We start from the raw sequence: 22,717 nt of genomic DNA on the forward strand, positions 1-22,717 counted from the left end.
AAACTGGCTTTATATTTATAAAACATTTTTTTTTTTTGAGGCTGTTTGCATATTAGGCTTACCAAGTCCTCTCATTTGTTGTCTCATACCTGGTATCAGATGGCAGAGGTAGTGCAGGGAATGTAGAGTAAGCAGTGCCACTGTTGGTGTAAAGTTTATGTACTACACTGGTGAATTAAAGAAAAATAGCAGAAAGAAAAAATACCATAATATATAAAGAAATGTGTTGAGAACCTGTATTTGACTGCATTGTCAGATCCTCCATATTTATAACCTTGCAATCCATTGGAAAGGTACAGGCATGTACACCCTATATTATTGCCAGAATATTCCCATAAAGAAACTGGACTATTCTTGTCCCAGTGATTTTCACTTCATTAAAATCTGCTCTGGGCTCTTGAAATACCTAGCCAGGCAATACTTCTAAACAAGAGTGTGAGGAGAGAGGCAATCTCTGGACTTGTTTGGGTGTTGAATACACCTCCTGTGGTTAAATGTGGTCTTACTAAGGTAGTGGCCTTAGAGCCAGGAGATACGTTTGCAGCTCTGCCCAATATTGTTACCAAGTGTTGGATAGGTCCTGCTCTGGAAAATAGAAGCACTGCACTTCCTAATAGAAGCACTAAACTTCGTATAGGCTCTTGCCTTGAATGTGATTATAAGGTACCAGCACAATGGATTTCATCCTTATTCAGTCTGGAAGGTATTGCCTTGTAATATATACGATAATAATACTGTAAGTTAGAAATTCACCATAGTCATAGAAAACAGCAGGAAAACTCATAAATTAAATCATGCATTCTTTTTTAAAAGATGACCCAAATATCTGTAACTCCTGAATAGCCCATCGGCACCAACACCACTGTCAGAGTCTGCTTAATATTTCTGCCAAAGGCTCGAGCTGTGGTCATCCAAAAAACCTTTGGCAGGCAGCCCAGCAATTTGTCCTGCCCCATGGATGATGGTGGCATCTCCCTACACCACATCAGGAGGGAAGTGAATGTGGTTCTCGCTGAAAGTATAATAGCAAGTGACTTCTGGTGGCGTTGTCCTGGAAGAAAAATTGGTAATGGAATTTCACAGAAATAAAGCCTCATATAGGTGTCTGAGATTTCTGTCTGAAAACCTAAGATTTGGACCTGTAGCAGGGTAAGATTCTGTAGTTCAAAAGAGCTTCTTTCTCCCTCCGTGCCTCAAAATAAAAATGAGAGAGAGAGAGAAAGCAGGATTTCAGTTGAAAGGAAATTGGTTTTTGGAAGCTCCAAAGCAGGCCACAGAAATGAAGTTTTCCTCTGCTTCCCTCTCCTCCTCTTCCCCCAGAAGCATCTCTCTGCAGCCCAGCCAGGTGGGTGAACCACAGCAGAATTTAACAGGTTCAAGACAAGCTGAGTGAAAGTGCTGGGTAACCCTGCCAAATTTATTGCTTTATTCATTATTTATGCAGACAGCAGATGCAATACAGATTTAGGGACTGACTGCAGTAAATAAAAGGCTGACAGGGCCCAGCCAGATGCAATAAACACTTCAGCACTTCATTGCTATTGCACCAACATGCAAACTTTAGGTCCTAATCCCAGTGGTAAATGCTCTGATATCAGTATTAAAAGTAGCACTGCCCAAACCACAAGTTTTGGGTGCCAGCAAGCAGAATTGAGCCCTAATGGTGCCCTTGTCCCAGGGTAAATGTGTACAGCACAGACACACTCGTTCTCCAGGCTCCATGTGGTGAGGCTGTGTGAGAGACCTCCTGTGTCACAGGTTGGCTCTGTCCCTTCCACCAAGCTTCACCTGGGGCAAATACACAGTGTTGGGGCAATCAGTGGTTGTGGAGCCTTACTGCTTGGCTGCTAAGTGGGATTTGACCCTACACCTGTAGGGCCTCGTTAGGCTGGGGGAGGTGCTAATGAGAGCTGTGCCCTCACCTGGGCTGTGGCTGCTCTGAGGGGTGAGGATGAAAGCTGTCCTGAGGGGACGGGGAGCTTTCTGGGCCTGGGATGCGATCACAGGGATTCGTCCTGTGAGGTATGGCAGTGCAGGCTGTGACCAGCACAGGTGAGTGACCTGGGGGCTGCTGCAGCCACTGCTTTGTGGTGGGGAAGAGAGGAGCCGGGAGGGGAAAGGGCTCATGTGGGCGTGAGGGAGCAGTGTGAGGGAGCGGTGTGGCGCAAGATGGCGGGGGAAGGCAGTGTTCCTCTTGGTTACTCCTGCTCGCTCCTTCAGGTGAAGATCTTGGCTTTCCGGAAGGCTGGAGCCTCATTTAGTTCTCTATGTACATAATTATGTTTGGAGGATGGCTGTTGGCTTTTGTGAGCATGTTTTCAGGTGCTGTTAGGCGCTGGCTCTCCCTGGCTGGGCATGAACAGGCACCACAGGGTAGCAGTGCTGGGCCTCGAGTCCTGGTGGTGACTGCTCTAGTGACACCCTGCTGGGCTGGCCCCCTGGCTGTACGTGGAGCCCTGGCCCAGGGGGTGTTGTGTTGCCTTGGCTTCGTTGCTTTTGTGATGAGAAATTCAAACTGTGGCAGTGTATGGTGTGAGAGAAAATGTTACAGCCTGGCTTTTGGGGAAGGGTGTGGAGGAGGGCTGAGATCCTTGGTGCTCATGCGAGCAAAAGGACAACAAAGGAGAAAAGGGTCTATCTTTCTTTCTTTCTTTCTTTTTTTTTTTTCTTAAGTGATGCAGCTAATGCATTTTTGTCAGTTGGTGTTGATGTATTTGACATACCTGTTTTGGCCAAAACAGAGCTTTAATAATAGACACACTTTCTGCCTGAAGGTTGCTGTGCTTATATAAAGCTGTTGCTGAGTTTCCAGTGGTGATGCAGCCTCTTGGCATAACATAAGATCTGACTGGGTATTGGAAATCTAATGCATTTAGGTACCTGTCTGCCATCACAGATGGTATCACCTGGCTCTTTGGTGTGTACAAGTGACCAGCTCAGCCTTGGTGTAAAGCCCTGTGTTGGTGAGAGGGATGCTCCTTGGGGTGCTGTGGCAGGATATGAGGTGTCCTGCCCCAGAGGACACCCCTGCTGACCCCCTTCCCTGTGTGGATTCAGTAAGTACCTGTGGTACTTAGCAGCAGCAGGGCCGTTAGCCCAAATGTTCTGGCTAAACTCCAGCCTGCTGAATTGCATTTTGCCCTTTCACCAATATATTCCTGATGAAAATTCAGGTGTAGAAAATCTTCCTCTCCTAAATGGCGTTTAGTGCTGGAGATGAAATCCCATTTATTTAGGAACCTGAAACTGGGTTTAGGGACGTAACACAAAATGGCGCCTTCAAAACATGTGCCCAGAGTCCTCCTGAGCAGCCCCAGGCTGCAGAATGTGGTTCTCTCACCCTTCTGCGAATTTCTCAGATTCCTTTATTAATAACAAACCTCTTAAAAATCTGTTTTAAGCTTATTACTTGCAGCAAATAAAAATACTTCACGCAAAAAGGAAACAGATGGTCCTGAATGTTGAAGATCTGTTTGAAATGTATTTTCAGCCCACTGTCTGGAACTTGTCTCGAGTTGTAAAGGAATCGAAGTTTAATTACAAGCTCTGCAATGCTAACACTGTAACCAGGGGATTCTCTCATACTGGCTTTGCGTATCTGGGTAATTAATTATTTTATGCTATTCACATTCTTGTTAGAGGAAAATATGCGTTTGTTAGAAGAAAAATAAATCCAGGGTTGGGGGCTTCCCCTCTGGGACTAGATTGTTCTATGTTTGAGTTGAGGAGTTCTGCAGTTAAACTGGAGCAGACAGGATTTGCACTATCTGAGCTGACCTGGCATCCTACCAGTAGATGGTTCCTACCGACTTCGCACTTACGTTTTGGAGCAGAAGCTGGGTGGTGGTGCGAAGAGGCTCAGCCTGCAGCTTTTCCCTTGTGCTGTATGCTGCAGGACCAGCTCTGGTAGCCTGTGGTGTCTGAGTAATTCTCATTTCTCTGAACTTCAAGCTGTATTTGGGAAAGTGCAGGCTTTAAGCAGAAGCAATGGTTATGGTTTTTCTTCCACAGGGACACCTCAGGAGGTTAATGCTGTCTGTGTTATTCAGACTCCTCAGTTCCTGCCGGCACATCATCTGGTTTTCAGAGTCATTGTCCTGATTCCAGCTGAAACCCAATATGGTTCTGTTAAAAAAATAAATAAACAACACAAACCAACCATACTCACACAAAAACCCATGTAGCTGTTGTCATCTAGACCTTGGGGACAGCATCCATGGGGGACCTTAGCCCATTTCTTAAAATAAGAATATTAAAAAGGTTGCCACCAAATTATTTTGGTCAGGAGACAACTCATGAATCTGACTTCTTGACATGTGAAAGGATTGCAAGCAACTGGCAAGTGGGTTGTGTGAGTGATGCTGCTGCTCCTTACAGCCAGGCTGCTGTACGCTCACACCGAGTGTTTGGTGACCTGGGGTGGTGATGCTTTTCTGCCAGGTTGTAGGCAGCCTTTGTAGTGGTAAAACAGCGGAGGGTGAATAACAGGCATCTGTATGAAGCTTTAAATGTATCATTTAAGGAATTACAGACAGCTGAATTTATATTTGCAAAACATCAGTGACTGGTAGGCAAACACCTATAACTAAAAAAAAAAAAGTTGTAGATTAATGGGTTTTACTTTAGAAATTAATGACTTATGTGTAGAATTTTTATGTAATGTATTTTTGTAGAAATCTTATTTTTGCCTAAAATCTAGGACTTGCTTTTTCTCACTTCCTCCCCTCATCCTTTCACAGGAAAAGTTGGAATAGCTATAAAAAGTGGGGGTCTATGGAGGAGGCATTCTCGTCTTCTTTCTTCTAAAGTTATGGAGAAAGAAAAGATCAAGCAAGGTTTCTGATCAAATTTTTCTACCAGCTTTGCTCCTTTAACTGAAAAATAATGAAAAGTGAACAGTACTTTAAAAAGTATCAAAATGAAATCTTTTGTTTCCTACATTCAGAATTTTCTCCCCTAAAAAGGTGACAAATTTCTAACCTTGAAAACATTAGAGGTTCCCCATGTCCCCAAGGGCCCTTCTTGCCTTCTCTTTCCCTCCCTGCCAAAAGTCGAGCCAGCTCTAGCATCGTACCCAAGTGATTGGTGAAAGATTTCTCAAGGCTGCTCTCTTTAGAAGAGGCGGTATTGCTGTTTTTTTTTTTGTTTGTTTGTTTGTTTCCTGCTTGTTTGTTTTTGCTTAGGACACAGAAATGCAAAATAAGCTAACATATCCTGTCTTATCCTCAAGGAAAAGTAAATCCAAACAAACTGGATGGCTTTGAGTTTCTGCCTTGCTGAGACCTTGAACTACTCTTACACATCTGCCCTTGGCTCACTGGGCTGCGCCCATGGGCAGGGCTGGGGCTGTGCTTGGGATGGGGGTCTGGTAGGTTCACTGGTGCCTCACTCCCACTGTGGAGTGGCTTTGCAGTTTGGCTTTTTGAGGGTTTTTAGCTTCTGCTGGAGGACCATGAAGCATTTTGCATCCTTAGTTATTCCAGCTGCGCTAGGGAAGGGAGAGGAGTGGTGTGACGCTGACGGGGGTTTGGCAGAGCCCTTGGCATGGTCTCCATGGTTAATGCGTTCCTTTTCCAGGGCTCATCCATGTTCTTCAGGGTTTTGCTCACCAAAACATGTGATTATTCCATTCGCAGCACAGGCACTCCTTGCATGTCCTTCTGCATCCATGTTTCACGTTTCTATTAATGTTTCCCTCTATTAATTTTCAAGTAACCATAAAATGTGGTCTTGGGAGGACTCTCAACTTCTAACAGTGGCTTCTGCTCTCCCCAGGAGTGTACAAAGCTGTGGGGCCAAGACTCCACAAGTCCAGGGCAGTGTGGAGGCTGGAGGAGACATTTCTTCTCTTCAAGCCACTGGGTAGGGTGTCAAGTCTTCTCTTGGCAAATACCTATCAAGCAAACTGATTCTGGCCGTTGTTCTTGCACTTCTTGCTGACCATGAGAGCCCAGCCCACCGGTGTGGAGGTGCAACAGCCTCCAGCCCTGCCTCTTCTCTGGTAACCGGGTTGCTCGCCTGACTGTTCAGCTTTCTGTGCACCTTGGCATGGTGCGGTGCTTTAACCTGCCTGCTAACTGTGACTCACAGTTGGAGCTGACAGATAACAAGTACTTGTGGAAAAACTCACCATCTGTCTCCCCCGAGGAGGCTCAGGATCCTGGAGCGGGAGTTTGGGGATGTCTGAGCCACTGCCGAGTGCCTGCCTGGGCAAATAAAGGCACTGGAGGCGGGGTGTCGGTGACAGAATTTCTTTGAGTTAAATTGGGTTTGACTGAGTCTGAAACTATACCGTCATCTGATGCCTGGTTTTGCACTTCCCGATTTCTTCATCAGAGAACACTTTTTGTAAGTGCTAAACTAGAAATCCATACAACTTGCTTCAGTAGAACTCAGAAAGTGTGTGTGTGTGTTTGTGTGTGTGTGTGTGTATATGTTTATATCTACATGTATAAAGTGCAAAATTTACAGGGAATAATTCTTACTCCTTCCAGTTTATCTGTAACATCTTGTCACAGTGCAGAACAACAGTTATTTCTGGAGTCCCAGGCCTGAAACTGGGCTCAGAGGTGCCTGGTGCAGTTCAGAGGCATGGGATGCACTGGGGACGTTGGAATGCCTTCTTGTGGAGAAGGAGTAGTAAGCTCCTTATGTGGTGGTTTTTAAAGTGTGAGCTTTGAAGGACATTTCCTTCAAGGTTCAAAGTTAAGCAATGATAAGTAATTGTATTACGGCTCTCAGCAATGTAAGTCTACAGCAAGCTGCAGTGCGAAGCCACAGCCCAGTCAGCTTTTTAGCTCTTAACAATATTTCAGTGTGCTTATTGTTCCAGAAGATGGATTTTCTCCTGCCTCCCAATCAACATGTAACCTGAAAACACACTTTGGACCTTCTCTGATGTAGATTAACGTACCAGGAATGGTATTTTATGAAAATACAGAAAATGAACCAAGAACACTTTTCTAATCACAAAAAATGCTGCTTTTGCTTTACGTGTCACCCACCCCTTGCCTGGTGGTATTTATGCTTACGTTTGGACGTGTGAGCTAGGAGCACACGTAGCAGTTTCCCTACTGACCGTGTTGCAGCCAGTTTCTTCCTGAACATGCAGCTTATTGTTCTCCAGATGTAATTAGACCAAGTGTTATGACAGTTGGTAGGATTACAGCACTTTGATAAATGACTTGTTTCTTAGAAAGGAAGGTTTGTGAAAACAAGACCATTCATCTCATTTCTCGTTCATTTCCTCTGCCCAACTTTCTTCTTGAAAATGTACACGTGGAATTAGATGTGTCCTCAAGGAGAGATTGGGGTGTTTCCCGCCGCCTGTGGCTGTGTCCCGCTGAGTGTCAGCCCTGCATTTGAGCATATCAGCTCTTCTCCTCGATTGGGTGTTGGTTACAAACTTGCTAAGAGTGCTCTCATCAGCTTCTGCTTGTCTCCAATAAAGGTATGGAAGAGGACAGGTTTCAGTACAGACCCCTGTAGTACCCTGCTTGACAGGGGCTTCCAGGTGCTCAGTAACTCCTACCCCCGAGCCTGACCATCCAACTGGCTTCTTACCCATCTAGTTGCTATCCAGACTGGCATCCAGACTGTGGCTTGAGTTGTATAAAAGATTGTGGGAGATGGTGTTGAAAGGGAGAAGTTGTGAAAGTCAAGGTAAATGACATCCACAGCTCCAGTCATTCTTCCAGAGCAGGCAGCTGGGTTGGTTAGGCACAATTTGCCACATCTGCAGTGAGTGGTTCCAGTTGCTGCCTTCAAGCCCGGTCCAAGAGGAGCCGTTCCATGACGTTCTCACCAACCAAGGCAAAGCTGGCTGTCCCCACACTCTCTTCGTGACCTTTTCTGAAGCCGGGTGCCATGCTTGTTTTTCTCTGGTCATTGGGATCTCCCTCAGTCATGACAACATCTCTAAGATGACAAGAGTGGCCTAGCTGTGACATCAGCCTATTTTCTTGGCACCTGTGAGGAACCTGTACTATGCATCGAGGGAAAAGGTTTTGTCTTTAAGCACAAAGTCACCTTCTACAAGGTTTTGATGACCGATTCTTAATTGTTAACGTAGGTATTTCTGGCTATGCTGAAGCTGTAGTGCGGTTGCAAGGTCGTTTGGATACAGCTGCTTTTCCAAGTTGGTTGGAGCTGAGCAGGAGGGCTTCCCTGTGAAGTTCTACACACTGGGTTGATCATTTATCTATTTTCTGAGTAATTTGTGTGTCAGAGCTCAAGACAGTAGCTTTCCAGAGGCTTGAACAATGGTGACTATCCATTCCACTTTACAGCATATTTTTTAATCTGAAATTGGGTTTTAGGCTTTCCCCTGTTGAGCTGTGTGACTGATCTTAAAAGCTTCTTGATGTATTACCCAGGCCTATTAGATTCTGCTAGACCTCTCCATCACCACGAATTGATTTCCCCCTCTACCCCTCCTTAATGCTTGAACTCAGAAGGCCCTTAGGGCTTCGGGCTTAATTAAAAATTAAATTTACAGATCATTTCTCAAATCATCCCTTAAGCAGCCAGTAATAATGATCACTTCTGAGTGGTGTGTGTCACTGTCATTTTAATGTGCCATGTTGTAAATAGTAACGTGTCCCCTCTGTGAACCCTGCGCGGAGCAAGCTGCCCTCTGATGCTCTCTGGTTGTTTATAAGATGAACATTGGTGTGCTTGGAGTCTGGGGGATCTGTTACAATCTCCATCCTCGGTCTGGCAGAACGTGCTCCTTAGACCTGCTCATGCCACTGGTTTCTTGTCCTGTGTTTAGGAACACTTCTTTTTGTTTTGAAAACTATTTTCATCTCACCCCATTGTTTCCCGATATTTTTCTCCTACTCACTAAGATACTCAGCTTCTTAAAATTCTTGTCTTTCCAGTTGAAAGGAAATTCATGTTTTATGAAGGGAGTCGGAAAAGCTGCCAATCCAAACTGGTACAAAAGGTTCCTGCTGTGATGCTTCGTGGTAAACACGGCGCTGCGAGGCTGTCAGGTACTTCAGTGTTACAGGTGGCTGAGTTCATTGCAAACAGGTCACCCAACACCAAGCTCCCTCTTATGAGAGTTCTTTATAAGCCAATCCACTAATGGCGCTGTTTGTAAGCCTTTATTGCATAATTTGCTTGCATTTATTTAATCTGTGAGGAATCTGCCAAGAGCTTTCTCTGATTATTTGCTATTCATGCTATGCAATTGATCGCATAAAGTGGTTGCTCTATCTGCCTTTTTCCTTTAGTTTGTATGTTTTGAAATAGAGAATTAACATTAATGAGTGGTGAATGCTTTTGCTGATGCACAAGCCTCTTTGTCCTCATGCAGCATAGGTGTTTGTACGAAGCTGCTTCCAGGCATTTGAGCGATAGCACACGAGTGGTTCCTGCTCCACTGTAGGCTCACATAAATGAGACATTCAGGGGCTGGATCTTCGTGTTTGCTTTTTCACTAGATAAGTGTGTTTCCCTTTGTATATTTACTTATCCTCTCAATTCCATGTTGCATTTATTTTTGTTTACTTTATCTTTTCTAATCTTTTTCATCCATCATTCTGAAAGGCACGTACCGTAATATTGTTTACTCCAACTTTTGAGTTAAACATGTCTTTACCTATCCCAACCTCAGTAATATTACTTGAGTCTGGAAAAAGCTTGTGCCTGTGGTTCTTGATTTACCCAACTCAGATGTCTGTGTTCCTCCAGCATTTCAGGAAGCTGTCTGTGCTGGGGCATGCCTTTTGAGCTGGTGTCAGTGGACGTGTCCAACAGCATCAGCCCCAGTAAGGGCCACGTTGTGTTGGTCTGATCCGTGGCTCAAGTGTGCTGCTCTGTCTTCTGCCTCCAAGTACTGCTCTGTTCTATTTTCAGCTAGTTTTTTATTCATTTAACTCTTAAAAGAAGGGTTGATTGGAAGGCTGTCTTGGGGAGGATTTAGCCTAGAGAGAGTTTTCCAGATTGGCTGCACCAATGTTGAATTAGAATGGGGATGAGCACTTAACAGCTCTGCAAGTGGTCTCTGAGCTGAAGCCCTGCAGTGATGGTGAAGAACAGGTTCAAGAAAAAAAACCCTTTTTGCCGGAGTTGTGAGTAGGTTACTAATTGTTTGAATTACTCCAGCAAAAGCCCCTTGTACTCCAAGAAGCATCACTGAAGGATAAGCTAGCAACAGTGCCCCAGCTGAGCTGCTGAACCATCAACCAGAGCTCCTGAAGAGATGCTGCCTGTTTGAGCCTGCGTGAAACAGCTGTTTGGCTGTGGCGTCAAAGGAGAGGCAATCCTCCAGGTTCTGGGGTGGGGTGGTAGGGGGGCAGTTAATGCTGTCTAGGGTATTTCGTAACAGCTGTTGGGTGCAGTCAGAGCAGCTTTAAAGCAGCAGCTTGCATCTGCTGGGATTTACAGAACCCTAAAATGTTCCCAGTGGAAGTTTGGGCTCCTGCCTGAAGCAAGGAGGTCTTTTACTACCCCCTGGAAACAGCCCAGGGACACTCCTCTCTGCTGACCACGGTTGGTCTGAGCAATGCACAGCTCCTGATCCTGGTGCTGCTGGGGCTGAGGGGATGTGGTGGGGCACTAGGTGAGTGCTGTCCCACAGCCAGGGGTTGCTGAAGCTCCTCTGCCAGGTCATCCTGAAGGGACAGAGCTGAGAAGCGATGGAGTAGCACGAGGACAAAGAAAAATGTTTGTGGTTCCTGTCTCAGATATACTATTGATATCCTGTACTACAGAGCAGCATCTCAGTGCTCAGCCCCTGCAGTGGTGTGGGGTTTGACTAAGAGGCACGGTGTCATTAATCTTCTGTTGGTGATTAGCTTTTTTTCTCCTTTTTTTTAATTTCCTTTCTGGATGTGCAGGACAAACTGTTAGTGCTTCCAGCCACAGCAGTACTTGTCTAACCATGTGCCATGGCTGTACCTGTGTCAGGCTCCTGATGAGCATGTGGGCAGGCGACCTCGGGGCTTTCTTGCAGCTCACGCTGTCATAAGGGATAGAGTTGGAGGCATCTCTTGCATCATTGGCTTGTTTTTCCCTGTTCTCTCCCTTTTCCCCCACTTATGAATGCGAGTGCATGAAAAGTAATGTCTCCTGATCCCAGCAAACTCCGGGGGGTCATGAATTAATAGCAAAGGTTATTGGGGTGGCAACTTAGTTGATGCAGTGTTGTTTGAACTTGCTCGTTTGATGTTGCCTGTGGAAGGCAGGAGAGCAGCGTCCCTGCAGCTGCCCTCACCCGAGGCAGGCTGAGCATGTCCGCAGGCTCTGCTTTTCATTCTTTATTTTTCCCAGGTGGCTCAGGCCAGCACTGCCCATGGATTGCCTTCGCTGACCCCTCTAGCATCTTGCCAGGGATGGATCCGTATCACGGGGCTGCCGTTTGCAGCAGTGCCCACCAACCCCACCACGCTGTGCTTGGTGCAAGTGTGAGGTGGAGGAAAAGCCCTGCTGTGGGCAGTCTGCCTGCCCCCGGCCCGGAGAGGCAAGGGCCTCTGCTGGACTTGGCTGTGTGGCCTTAAATAGCAGCCCGGCTATCGGTGCTCTCCAGATGTGTGTTATTTCCTAGAGTGCTGGCGTGTGGCGGAACAGCCCAGAAACATCTGATTGCCTGCAAAAGAGAGAAACTATAGATTGTAAGTGCTCTGGAACTATCCGAAAGTAAATTTGGTCTGTGTAACTGCAGAAGATTATTGAATGCATCTAGAAATGATACCTTTGAGGCTCCCGTGTTACCTTGACTGAACATTTCTTGGGTGTCCTGGGCCTGGTTCAGCCCAAAGGGCACTTGTACACAGCTAAAGTGCCATCAGTTCAAAATTGCATTGCACCTGAGATGTCCTCCCTCTTGCTCTGCCTTGTAAGATCCTCATTTCTCCTCATTTGATGTGAACTGACCAAAATGTGATTGGCAACCAAGCTCTGAAGCTAGGCGAGTTTCCCTGGGAAAACGTCCCAGTCCCCCCAGGACTGATGGTCGGGCAGCCCTGCTCTGTCAGCAGCCTCTGCTCAGGTGGGCTGGAGGCGCTTTGCAGGGAAGCAGGAAAGAAGCTGGTAGTGTGAAACCACAGAAATGCAAAGAAACGAACGTGTGTGTGTATAGTTAACAAACAGAACTAAACTTTATTTTCTTCTGCCTTCTAACGCGTCTCCTGTCGATCCACATGCCACCAGTCCCACTTGGAAACCCAGTTCCAACTGTTATAGTTGTGTAAATGTGGTTGTTTGATGTAGCTGTTTAGGAGAAAACATTGAAGTAGCCCCTGTAACATGCTGCCGTGCTCTGTGTCCCGTGCCCCTCGGCTCTGCTGGAGCAAGATAAGCGAAGCCGCCCCTTCATGCTGCCGGCAGAGCTCAGGCGGCCGTCCCAGGGGACTGTGTCGCCAGCAGCAGCTTGTGCTTGTCCCACTGAGCCTCGTGTCTCTCATCCAAGCTTGTTTTCTTCCTACTGACTTTAAGTAAATTAGCTTCTACTCTTTTTCCTTCATCCCTTGGAGAGAGAAAAAAAAAGAAAAGAGGAAAGAAAGGATAAGAACTAGCTTAGAAACTGTTGAATGTGCGAATGCAATTTCTCAGCAGAGTTTTTCTTGCTGTTCTGCCTGCTGTAGCGGCATGGTGCTCCCAACAGCCCCTCTGGGTATGGGGCAGTCCTCCCTCTGCTGAGAAGAGGGTCAGGTCCTACCTGAAATTGCAGGGAGGTGCAGCCAAATCCTAGTGCAGCAGGTGGGGGAAGTGTCTCTGGTTTTCTCTGTTTTTATCTAATGCCACTGGTGGCTTGGTTATTGCTCAGCCACAGCAACGTTGCTGCTTGATTTATACAGCTTCGGTCTTTCTTGCTCCTGTGCAGCTTGAGTGCAGCCGTCACAAAAGCCATCTGCAGCTTGTGCCTTTATTTCTTGGGTTTCTAGGCTGGCAGATGGCATGGACAAAAAAAGAGCCTTCCTCTGTCTAAATTAAGCAATAACACATCAACTTCCAATCACATTCTTCTTATCACCTCGTGATCACGCTTCCCTGAAATCCCTGCTTCCAGAGCTAAGCATGACGGATGCTTCTCAGCCTTACGGTTTGCGTCTGCAAGAAGTCTCCGTGCTACCAGCCCTGAAAGAATATTTCAAGAAACTGCACACCTGTCCTTGCCTCCCACCTCCTGGTTTGCAGCAGCTCTGCTCAGCCAGCCATTTGTTGCTGCTGAAATAAAATACTGGCAGATCGCTGCTTGGGGTAGGGGCTGGAGCTGACGTGCTGCTGGCTGAACGGGTTCGCTCCCCTTCGGTGTAAGTTTGGGGAGCACTGCAGTTCTGAAATCTCATTTTACAGGTTTTCTATCTTGTCTATAAAAAGACAAAATGTGACTCTGTTCAGTTAGGGATTTCTTTTCTTTTGACCTGCCGGTTTATTACGGTTTCCTTGTTTGGCCTAATTAAAGCACTGCATGTAGCAGCTTGTTAGTCTGAGCTCCGTCCCTGCATCGCTCCGGGTCGTGCATCTTCGCTGATCGCTTTAGCAGCAAGAGTGGCCCTGGGCGAATAATTTGTAGCAAATCACTTGACTGACTGAACATCGCCTCCTTTCTTGGTTTATGAATTGTCTGTGGCAGAATTGTTGTTTTCCCAGGCTTGTTACTGTAATGATTTCCCAGCTAATTCCTGCAAATAATTTTTGGGCTGGGGTTTCTCAACCAGGGTTCCTTGTGACTCGGTGTTCCCCAGTCAAGCTGCTCCAGCTGGACCTGGAATTTACATAAGATGCTTCTGTTTCTATTAAATGAGTGCAACCAACTTCAACGTTAAAATTTAATGCATAAATTCTTGGGTGTTGTAGGTGTTTTAGTCCTTCCAGTTTACTAAATGTTTGCATGTGGAAGTTGAACAATAGAAACTAATTACATGAAAATGTCTCTTATTCCTGGCTATTTTGTGTAGTATACTTTTTTTATGATGTTCCCTTAGTTCCCACCTGTCCCCAGCTGCTTCTGCCTGCCTTCATCAGCTTGGGCCACTCCATGCCTCCCAGCGAGATGGCATCTTGCCCCCAGAGGAGGCGTTTCCTGTGCAGGAGGGAATTACGTCACTGTGTAAGTGAAGACAAGCGCTTCGTTAGCTCTGCACGATGCTCTAATGGAAAAACATGCTGGCTATTTTCTGCTCTTTCCTCAAAAGTTGATATGCTGGGAAATTGTAAGCAAGTAGTGACAGGTGACTCATTTATTTTTGTCAGCTTAGCAACAAAGGCTGCCCTTTGCCACCGCGTTGGTTTGTTATGGCAGTGTGTTGGCTGATACTGAAACTCATCAGGATTTTTAATATATCTTACTCATACAGCATCATGGCTGTGCAACTACATTCCTCTTTTTTTTTTTTTTTTTTTTTTTTCTTCTAAAATGATTTCATTTCTAGCTTCTTCCCATTACTTCCTTAATCTTCTACATCTACAGGCATGTGCACACTGCTTTCCTGAGGTACTTCTGCTAGCCTAAGGGTAGCAGTTTTGAGGCTCATTGGATCATTACTGCCTTCTTCCTCCTTTTACAACCCGAAGTGGAAGGGGAAATGGGAGAGGAATAGTGATAAGTTTTTTTTATTTTTATTTCTTTTCTGGAAGATGTGATATGCCATTGCCAGAAATGATTGGGAGTGACGTGCCAGCAAGCTGCTGAACGTGTCAGTTAGCAAATACTGTCAAAGTTAGGAAATGCCTGGAGCAGTGACAACACCGAGCCCTGTGCCATCCTGCCCAGGCTGGTGTGAACCCAACCAGCCTGAGCAGTGCCATGGGAAGCAGGGAGCTCAGCGTGGGCATCCCCTGTGTCATCGCCCACCTGCAGGGGAGACCGGAGCTGTGCTGGTGGAGGGATGCCTGGGAACAGGTCCAGCTCTGCTCTTAGAGGGGCTGGAAAAGTGTTTGTTTGGTTTTAATTACATTGCATATGCATCCCCCACGTAACTTGCTGCTCCCGTAGCATAAGTGAAAATCATTCTCTTGACCTTCTGCTGCTGTCACCTAACACTGGGTTGAGCCCGGGGGCAGCAGGACTTGCCAGGACCACCTGACAGTCAGTCCAGAGCTCACTGGGTGTTTGACCATGAGCAGTGACACCATGATGGAGGTGCTTCCCACAGCTCTTCTCACTGCTGGAGGTGGAGGTGGGTAGCACGCTGCCCACCCAGAACAAGCCGCTTGTCTCCTCATTCACACTGGTGAAGCAACAGTTACTCCTCCAGATGGGCTTTGCTCTGCTGGTGGCTTCACTGAGCTGTGCTGAATATGGTCCAAAGTTTCTGGGTGTCCCTTGAGCTGGAAGAGGTAACTCACTGCCCTGCCTCCTGCTGCGTAGCACGTCGTGTGGCCAAAGCTCTGCTCATCTCTGGTCTGACAGGATCACTTGTTAGAGTTTCTTGTCGCTGCCTGGCAGCTGCTTATGGTTGTGGTATGGAAAAAGCCAGGGGACTTGGCAGGCATCACTTTGTGCTCGTCTCTGTATTTTGAGCATGTTAATGTGAACAAGCACAGCAGTGGTCTTGGAGGGTATTGGTTGTGCGTTTTCCTTGCATGTTGTTGTTTGCACATTGGTTGTGCGTTTTCCTTATCCTCTTCATTTTTCAGTGAAGAGGATAAGGAAATACTTCTGTGGCCTTTGACCTTCACATAGCTAAAAGCTGCTGGATCCCTTACTTATTTTCAGCAAAGGTTCTGGGAACTTTCTTTCCCTAAATGTTACCAACGCTTACATTGAAACATGTTTTTATAGCACATTTCTAGACCCTCTAGCTTCAACAAAGCATTGAATAGTTCACGGATGGCGCCACTGCAATTATCTGTCCTCCATGCATTCCTCTTAGCTTTCCGACGCAAACCCCGTGTTAACCATACATCATTATTAGAGTGACTCCATAACACTAATTGACATGGAATGAGATTCAGAGCAGGAAACAGACAGGCTCTAGCATTCACTATGAACAGACTGCAAATTAGTGTTACTGCTGTAAAGGTTAACTGAAATTGAAAACTGTTCTCTTACTACCATGTAAGCTGAATGTTTCCTTTTTGGGGGGAAATAGCCATGATTGGTGCCTAAATAGCAGAGGGGATACAAAGAGAAGGAGAGCAGCTCACCTTGAGGAAATCTCATAGCAATGCGTCACTGCTGTACAGTGCCATGCCCAGAGAAGCTGTGGCTGTCCCAACCCTGGAAGTGTTCAGGGCCAGGCTGGATGGGGCTGTGGGCAGCCTGGGCTGGTGAGACGTGTCCCTGCCCCTGGCAGGGGGTTGGAACTGCGTGGTCTTTAAGGTGCCTGCCAGCCCAAACCTTTCTGTGGTTCTGAGACTTTGGACATGCTAAGGAGCGTGTGCTGGTTGGATCAGATTAGACCCCCTGTCCTACTGATGGGGATTTCCTTATTTCAGCACTGCGTGCCTACTTGGTGTCTGCCCAAAAAGGTACACAAGGCTGGATGTGCTATGTGTCTGCAGTCAGGTCAGTCTGGGGAGGGAGGTACTTCTATTTCTTAATTTTAAGCCAAAGATTTATATGACTGAAAGAAAAATATGGAATGGATCTTGACTTCGCAATCTTTATAAAGGTCCTTCTCCCTTTTTCTGATACTCCTCTTGTGTTAAACATTTACAGTAAACACAAGAAGCACTTGTTCAACACTTGTGCTCCCTGAGAATACTAAATTTTGGGTTAGGATTAAGAAGTACTGAATGTTTGGTAGTGAAAGCAGACCATAGCAGAATCATCTTCATTATTCAGACTTTCTCATGTGATAATATGGCAATCTTCCCCATGATTATACTACTAGAATTATTTGAAACCTTTTTCCCTTAGTAGCAGTCCACGACAATCCCCCCAAAATCAACTGAAGGATTAGCAATATACGTAAGAGCCAATCAAATAGTTATTCCATGACAGAGATGTTCATTAGCTTATGTACATTAGATTTTTCTTGCAGAAGCACTAATAATGAGGAAATACCACCTGCTTGTTTTAAATGCACCGGGGGATTTTCCCAGAGCACTTCTGTCCTCTTGCCCCTGCGCTTCCCAGTGGCTGCAGCAGCGAGCACCTTGTCCCTACCCGGCAATGCCGTGTTCCAGCCGCAAGGTGAATTCCCCCATGGCATGGGGTGTTTCTGATGACACACGCACAGAGCCAGTAAGACCCGATAATATATTGCTTATTAGGATGCATGAAGATGCTGGAGGATGTCCGGCCACACTTTTTTGCTTACGAGGATGTTCAGACAGAGCAGTGGAAAAGCTGAGTGGACACTTCATTAATGACTATGTACTTGTGAGAGCAGACTTAGGAAAGCAGAGAAGTGCTGTGCAAATGGTTCATTAATTTTGCTTTAAATGATCCAGAGGGTAGGAAACTGACTATTGGTGACTAAAATAATTTGACCAGGAGAAACATGAACGCAGAAAAACCTTTTCACCTTATATGAAAAAGGTACATGCATTAGAAAGATCAGCAGAAATGCTGCCACTCCCCAGGAACCTTTCATTTTTTCTTTCTGCAGGCTCCTAGCTTGCCCATCAGTTGATGCAATGTAGCAGGAGCCCTTCAGAGGTTTGACCCCACTTGGTGAAATGAACCAAATCTGTTTTGCTCGCTGACGAATTACACTGCTGCAGAAAGAAGGTATGAGTCCTGGAGCAATGAAAAGTTCTGCTTTTTTTCCTCCTTTCTGCAGAAGGTGGTACGTGGAAGTCAAAGCATGGTGTGAATTCCTTTCAGGTTAAATTCCTGTTTCTGTCATGTTCTTTAGTAGGAAGTTTTCTAAGGTATTGAGCTCAACATGAATGTGGCCAAATTCTATCATCATTTAACTTGACAATAAAATACATTTTTGTTTATAACTTTGAATTTAAAGTTAATTCTGCATCACCTGCAGAAAACATAAGAAATGTGTTGTCTGCTTCCCAGCCCACTAGGTAGGTGTCATGTCCAAGAATGCTCTCAGGGTAGTAATTTCCAGCTCAGAAATACATACAAAATAACGTGTAGCCTCTTTTTCTGCCAGAAAAAAAATAAAAAAATAAAAAAAATACAGTATGTTTCACTTCATTTTTTTCATTTTTGTCTTCCTTAATATGCATGTTATCACACCAATTAAATAATTTCTTAGTTAAAAAAAATCACTTATAGATAGTTTCTCCTGAGCTAAAGCATTTTTTTCTGTGTGCAAGTGCCTATCTGCACTGTAATCAGCTTGTCTTTGAAGAGCTGTATTTAATCTAACACGATTTCATCCTATGGCTTGCTATCGGCAGGCTGTGTTGTGTGCTGCGTCCCTGCAATTAGGCTACCAGGAAATGTGAAAATAACATAAATATTCAGTGATGAATTTAGGACTGACTTGTTCCAAAATACTGATACTGAATTTCAAAACTGTGAAATGAATGGTTCCCAGGGTCTGACGTTTCCCTAACACCCAGAACATATGTTTTGGTTTAATTCCGAATATCGTTTTTCATTATCAGCAGCTCCCTGGTGTGGGAAGCACCGACTGGGTGAGCACCTAGAGCTTATTAGGGCACTGTCACCAGTACAAGGCTCCCCCGCATCAGGATTTTAATGTCTCTGAAATTCCCCCGGACACCTACACCTTTCTGAAGGCCTAATCCTGACCTGTTTCCAGCTGCGGAGAAAGAAGGCTTTAGTGGCCTTTGTAAATAACTTCATTTGTATTGCGATTGCTTTTAGAAACCCTCCTTATGGACAAAACCTAACTGTGATGCTCTGGAAACAACAAGGAGCCAGCAGTGCTGCCCCCAGCCTCGCAGCCCTCCCCCTGGGCTACTGCACTTTGGGCACAGAAACAATACCAAATACCTTTGGCCCTAAAAAATAATAATAAAGTATTCTAGTTTGGGTGCAGTTTTGCACTGAGACATTTTTAACTGAGGGTGAAATATGTTGTCCTTCAGAAGATGGTTTTGTTTACCTCAATCAGTGCTAAAATATTCATTAAAGACATCAGAACTGCTTTTGTATTATGCAAAGAAACTTTGTATTTAGTGTTGTCGGTATGTGTTTGGCATATGAATGTATAATGTTGTTAATGCTCAGACACTGCAAATAGTTGCTTTAAAAAAGGATCCCAATGACTTTCTAAAATGTGTATTTGATTTAAAAAAAAAAAAATAAGCTGAGGATTATACCAGCCCTCTGGATAATTTTCATATGAAAGACTGTGGACAAAATCTTTTCTCCCAGGGCTTTTCATAAGGGCTAAATTAATTTAAATAGAAAATGTGAGATGTAACAAACAAAATAACAAAAACAAAAGAAAAACACCTTCCCCCCCACCTTTCCACTAGTTCTGTCATTGCTTTCTTGTACAAAGGACCTCCCAGCTGGGCTGGTTCTCCCTCAGTGTGCTCTGAAGGAAATACCCACATTGTAGTCTTCCAATACAGTCTTGTCATGCTGGTGGCATTAGTCAAATTTTCCACTGAAGCAAATGCAAAATGTTCTGCAAATTTCACAGAAATGGTTTATAATCCTCAGCCTAAGAAGCTGGGGAATTCCAAATTAAAATTGGCTTTGGACATGCATGTCAGTAAATGAGGTGGTTAGAGGCACCAGCACCCAGTGCTTGCGTCCTCCTGGCAGTATGTTGTTACTTTGAGCTTTTGTAGCAGAAAATACCTCATCAGATTACAGCAGATTATTATTATTATTTTTTAATGGGCTATCATGAAGTTTCAGGAAGTTTGCATCAGTTCTCTTGTCAGGACATAAAAGCAAGATTCAGGAATAAATACAAACTATTTGGGCATAGGTAGAGATGAACTTGCCTTCTTTAACAAAACTACAGTCAGGTATGGAGTAACCAAGTGTAACTGCATCTTGGTAATCTGCTTTGGCTCATTGTACTAAAGAGAAGAAAAGAGCAATGCTTTTGCAACTTAGAACAGTATTGAACGATTTCAGAAAGAGGACTAAAGAAGAGAGGACTTGATACCACTTAATAAGGCCATTCTAAATCAAAATGTTGTTTTTCCCTTGGAATTATTCCATTCCAGTTCTCTGATTTGAGCTTTTGTATTCTTCTATTAGAGATTTAGCTGCTAATAGGATTCTTGAGGTGAAACAGTGGTAAATTTCTATTTTTATTCATCAAGTAGCCTGAGCACATTCTTCTGCTTTTTGTCATCTTCTGCATAGCTCCATGCAGCTGAGTGCTTTCCTATTCCCCCAACTGCTGTAACTCAGTGTGATGACTTTAAATAATGGGAAGAAATAAAAAATGATGGAGTTAAGCATATTGGAGTGGAAATAATGTGAAAAATATTATTCAGAGTAGATACAGATCTTAGTTCTAATTTCACCTGTCCATTGCTACATTAAAAAAATGTTCCTTTTATGGCCCAAATCAACAAAATGTCAAACTCCTGATGGGAAATGACCTCACTATCGCCTGAGAATAAGTCAGTGCTGGTCCTGTCCATATATCTCACTAAATAAAATATCCCTTAATGCATCTGTTATGTGAGGATGTTTAAACGTGCTTGATAGCATTTAGTTTTCATTGCTACAGCGTGAAGTTAGAGCTCTGAGTGGTCGGAGAGGACTCTGAGGTGTGAATGGGTAGTAGCAGAAGGCGGCTGGAGGCTCTGCTGCAGTGACCTGTGTGCTGTTGGTGTTACAGGGGAAGGAAGGTTGATTCCTTGCTGCAAGTCTGCAGGTACCTTCCCTGCTTGGGTCATTGAGGCATGTGTGTGCGTATGGGGTTTGTTCTGGCGTTTTTGCAGATGGACAAATGGGCATAAGGTGCCACAGCAGCCTGATGATAGGTCTCGATGAACCTTCTTCATCTTCCACATCTATGTATTGCATCTACTCTCTATACTGTTTTGTGGTCGGTTTGCTGCATGGTAAGCTGTGTTTTAAGATGTACTTGCCTGTGGCTGTGGACTGAGTGTGTGTGTGTGTGTGTGTGTGCTGGCAAGCTCAGCCAGACCTCGACCCAAAGAGGCAGGGATGGCAGAAAACGAGCCTCTGGGCAAGGGGTACTGCGTGCCCTGCCAGTGCTGCTTCATGTGAAAAGTGTGGCTGTGCCAGGTTAGAGGATTTTTTGTTCAATACCTGCATAAATCAGAGGACAAGGATGAATAGCTGTGATTTATGTTTCGCATTGCTGTAGTCCTGATGCTTTCTGCCGGAGAGGAGTGGCCAAAGCAGGTGATCCATCCAAAGAGGAATTGTGTGCTGCCTGCTGGACCGAGGCCAGGTGCAGCCCTTATCACATCACCTGCTGAAACTGGGAGCACAGCAGTGGTGATGGGCTGATTAACCGGGAGGGATGCTGGTCAGCCTGCTCCTCCAAGGGGTTGCTCTGTGACCGAAGGAAATCGTGGCTTGATCTATAAGACCATTAAAAAAGAAGTTTTCTTTTCATGTTGCCTGGGATGGCCTTTTTACTGGAGCCTTAATCTAAAGAAGTGCTGCTGCTAAGCAGGCTGCTTCCTGGTCCTCACCTGCATCGTCTGCACTCGCTGCCTGACCCTGCCTTTCCAGCACGTAGTGACTCTTTGGAAAAAATACCTCCATTAACAAGATGTGTGCTGGTGTTCTGGAAGTTTCTGCTGTAACCCTTCCTTTCACTGCTTGTTTTGTTGCTTAAATGAAGCTTCACGTTCACAGCAGCTCATAATCCCACAGCAGCACCAGTGTTTAACACAAAACCAGAGATGTCTTAAGGCTTTTTGCATGAACACAGCGCTGTGCGTTGCTGTTCTCCCCGTGTACACACAGCTTCTGACAGATTTTTGGAGTGGAAGTGAAGTGACATCCGTGTCTTTGGTGGACGTGCAAAGAGAGGAGTTAGTTATGTGTTTTTCTAGGTTCTTTATTTCCCAAGCTCTGCTTTTTGAACATTCAGGTGAACTCGTGTCTCTTTGAACATCCTTTTCCTTAGATTTCAGAGCGCTGCTGTGCTGGTTCTTCTTTATCTTCCTGCTCCATCAGAGCTCAGCGATGAAGCAGCAACGCTTCTGTGACAGCTGCTTACGTTGTCAAAGGAAACTTGTTCTGTTGTGCCTCAGCAGAAGGTTCCTGCACTGCACAATCCCTGATTTGCACTTTTTTAATCAGCTCTCAAAGTTCCTGGGGTGTCTTGGCCAACAGCAGTGTTATTTACAGCCTGCCTGCCTCAGGAGCAGGAGATAAAAGACTTCTTTTACACCCAGAAGTTGTATGTCTAAACAGAGCAGAAGATGTAATGAGCTTGATGCATTATAATGGGAGAAATGGGTTTCTTCTGCTCCTGACCTGAGTTTCTAATATGCCACAACAGACTATTAGCATGGCCTCAGTTGAAAATTAGGCTGAGAAAAGATGAGGGAAAAGACTCTGGTGCCTGTTTCTTCTTCTGGGGGCTCAAACCTGCTGAGCTGCAACCCTGTAATTGTCCTGAGACCAGGAATGTTGAAGGACCCTCAAAAAGGGAGGGGAACCGAGTGGGGACTGCCTCCCATAGTACAGCATCTCCACAGGCTGCTTGGCTGTCCCCTGTGTGTCAGGCATTTTAGTGGCAGAAGAGCAGAGCTTTTTGCTGAGTAAGTGGAAGTTCCTTATGATGTAGATGTGAAAGTATTAAATAAAGGCTTTTGACTTAGGGGAAAAAAACACAAAGGAAGCTGGTAGAAGGAAAGTATCATCAGTCTGTCTAGGATTTCTGCTAGAATAAGCAGGGAAATTATTAATTGGTGTTTTGGG

At 45.1% G+C, this 22,717-nt stretch overlaps 1 protein-coding gene and 1 long non-coding RNA gene across 3 annotated transcripts in view; both read left to right on the forward strand.

Annotated features, from left to right (window-relative positions):
- Positions 1–22,717, forward strand: part of LOC311445058 (uncharacterized protein) — a 155,319-nt gene that overhangs the window by 54,692 nt on the left and 77,910 nt on the right. The window lies entirely within an intron of this gene.
- LOC311445062 lies at positions 1,957–19,106 on the forward strand. The gene is made up of 3 exons (XR_014698182.1): positions 1,957–2,052; positions 13,938–14,062; positions 16,928–19,106. It is a non-coding gene; the product is annotated as an uncharacterized lncRNA (long non-coding RNA).

Source organism: Aythya ferina, assembly GCF_964211825.1.
Source record: "Aythya ferina genome assembly, chromosome: 15".
NCBI lineage: Eukaryota > Metazoa > Chordata > Aves > Anseriformes > Anatidae > Aythya > Aythya ferina.